General features: G+C 60.0%; 1 non-coding gene across 1 annotated transcript; it reads left to right on the top strand.

Annotated features, from left to right (window-relative positions):
- The first annotated feature begins 1,805 nt into the window (after positions 1-1,805).
- Positions 1,806-1,877, top strand: TRNAV-CAC (transfer RNA valine (anticodon CAC)). The gene has a single exon. It is a non-coding gene; the product is annotated as a tRNA-Val (tRNA).
- Positions 1,878-3,063: the final 1,186 nt, after the last annotated feature.

Here is a 3,063-nt window from a genome sequence, read left to right as displayed (position 1 = left end):
GGACAGAAAAGGCGGACAGGACCACAGACCACCAACCCGGAGAACCACAGAACAGGAAAACCAGGTGGCACGCCAGGACAAGGAAGCCACAAGACAACCAGGCCCAGAAAACAACGGCCCGACCCCCAGGGACCAAAAGGCGAACCACCACCGGAAACAAATTTGGGGGAGGTGGTGGGGGACAGGGCGGCAGGAAAGGAAGACCAGACGCCAAACCACACCCAGCCCCAAACCCCCGACAGACACCCTCAGGAGGCCCCCCAGCCAGGAACAACCAGGCAGGAACCAAACAGAACCAACAGGGGCTGCCAGGAACACCAGAAGCAAGCCAAAGGCAAGCACATGAAGAGCCAAGGTCGAATCTCGCAGACCCCTGAAGCAACCCAATCACACAGAAGGACCCGGGACAAACAACTGAAGACCCAGGATGGAGCGAGGGAGAAAAACCCGGGAAGGAGCAGGAGGAACCAGGCGCAGACCAAAAAAGCCAGGAATCAGGAGCCCCAAGACCGAGGGGACCATAAGGCACCGTGAAGGTGAAGAGCCAGCGACCAGGAGACCGGTGCCCAAGACCACACGGCCAACCCAACCAAGGGCCAAGCAACCAAGCAGAAGCCAGGAAGCGGAGGGCCAAGAACCAGGACACTCAAGCCGAGCAGAGGCCACAACAGCCAGCTCACAGCAAAAGGAAGGGCACAGAAAGGAAACTGTATGCAACAGAACCAGAGCCCGGACACCCGCAGCCGGGACACCCCGAGAAGCAGGGAAGCAGAGGAGCAGCAGAGAAAGTGGAAAAAAAACGCAGCAGGGCAACAGGAACCCAGGGGAGGCAACAGGACACCCCCCAGCCCGCGGCCCAAGCAGCAAAAAAAACGACCCACCACCAGCAGGGAAAAGCAGCCGGGAACACGGAGGAGCCAGAAGCAGGAGGGAACAGAGCTGCACTCCCACCAGGCCGCTGCAGAAGAAGCGCGAGGCAACAACCCCACGAGAGAAGCAGAGGGCAAGGCAAAAGCAAGCAGGCAGGGAGACACCAGCAACACAGGGAACCCAAAAGCAAGCACAAGCACAGCCAGACAAAAAAAGGAACCTATCACCAACCAGGCGACCGGAACCCACGCCAAGACGAGGCACGAAGAAGCGACCCCAAAAAGCAGAATAACCCCAGCACGCCCAACCCCAAGGAACAAAGAGAGAGCAGGGGTGAGCAGGAGGCAAGACCGCAGGCCACAGAGACCAAGGAAGAGGAGCCCAGGAACCAGCGCCCACGACCAGCACCAAACCCGGAACCACAGCGACCGACTGCAAGGGAAGCCAGAACAGCAGCGCCACACTCCACTACCAGCGAGAGAAGAGCAGACGAGAGCAGGCTCAGGCAGGGTGGCAAGACCGCAGGCTCATGAACAAGAAGCACCTGGAGGCAGAAGGCCTGTGCAAAGACACGGGCAGGGCGGCACCACACGAACCAACTCAACCACCCAAGGTGGAAGGCAGGGCAGAGAGCCCCAAAGAGCACCAGGACGGAGCCCACACAGGAAGCACAGACCCAACCGAAGGGACAAACAACCAGGGCAACCACCCTCCTGGAGCAGCAGGGGAATGGAGGTAGCAGTAGGACAAGCAGGAACGGAAACCCCCAGCAAGAGAAAGAAGCATCCCCAAACCACACATGAGGGGAAGGCGGCCACTGGAGCCCCCGCACACGTCGGCAGACGTCCTGGCCGGAGCGCAACACCAGCACCCCAAACCTGTACAGATCACCAGGAGGCAGCCGTGGGAGCCGACGCGCCAAGGAGGACAGCAGCGGGGATGTAGCTCAGTGGCAGAGCGCATGCATCACATGCATGAGGCCCTGGGTTCAAATCCCGGCATCCCCAGGAGTCCCCCTCGCGCAGCGAGGCACCTGCACAGGGAAGAAACAAACCAACCCATACAAAGCACAGACACATGGCCAGTGCAGTAGGCAAGTGCGAGGCAACAGGAAAAAATGGAAAACCGCTATGCGGTACTCACCACAGGGGCAGGAATGACACCAAGCGACCTGCCCCCAAGAGCCAGCCCAGGCGCCACCCAAGACACCAGCGTCGGGCAGGAAAGAGGACTGCAGCCACCGGAGTAGGAACCAGGGCCAACACCAACCTCCGTCAATCCGGCCCACGAACAGCAGGAGCGAGAGAGGAAGAAGGCACCAGCACCTCCACAGAACCGGAGAAGAAGCCCAGCAGGAGAAGGTGAAACAAACCTCGGCAACACCAGGCAACACCTCCACACCCCCGGAGCATCCATGAAGGGCAGCCAGCATCAGGCCTGAAGCCAGGCAGGGGGACCAGGAGCACTGCCCGGCGCAGCCCCTGGGCCCCCAGAACAGCCTCCATCCACAGAACCAGGGAAGAAGCCCAGCAGGAGAAGGGGCGACAAACCTCGGCAGCACCAGGCACCACCACCCAACTCTCCGGAGCATCCAGGAAGGGCAGCCTGCACCACGCCATGAAGCCAGGCAGGGGGACCAGGAGCACCGCCCAGCGCAGCCCCAGGGCCCCCAGAACAGCCGCCACCGTGCGTCCTCCAACAGGCCAGGCCAAAGGAAGACGCGCGCAGCAACCCGGAAGGAATCCCGGAGGAGCGGCACCCCAGCCGCAAAGGGCCGGGCGCCTATCAACGCGACTCCCAGCAAGCCCGGCAGGCCAGGAGAAGAGGACCAGGAAGGTGAATCCACGTCACAGGTAAGCAGCAAACACGTCCAAATCTGTCAGAGACAGAAAAAAAGAACAGAGGGAATGCTGGGACCGGTACGCTTATGTACTCCCAGCGGGAGGGGGAGGGTAGGTCCAGCATTCCTTCATTCTTTTTTTCTGTCTCTGAGATGGGTTATCTTACTTGGTTATGAAGGTGTCGAGGACGGAGGGACCTGGGGTAATGCCTTATTGGTCTACAGGTGTTTTGCAGCACAAGGCTCCACTCTGGTTGTGTGAGGCTCCCTAGATGGTTCTGGTCAGGCACATAGTAACAGGGATGATTTTTTACCATTTGATAAATTGCGCTTCAGGTAGCAACTTCTTTCTT

The sequence above is a fragment of the Lissotriton vulgaris genome, chromosome 2_1 (assembly GCF_964263255.1).
Source record: "Lissotriton vulgaris chromosome 2_1, aLisVul1.2, whole genome shotgun sequence".
NCBI lineage: Eukaryota > Metazoa > Chordata > Amphibia > Caudata > Salamandridae > Lissotriton > Lissotriton vulgaris.
Note: the sequence above shows the minus strand (reverse complement) of the source record. Positions and strands in the feature narration are given on the sequence as shown.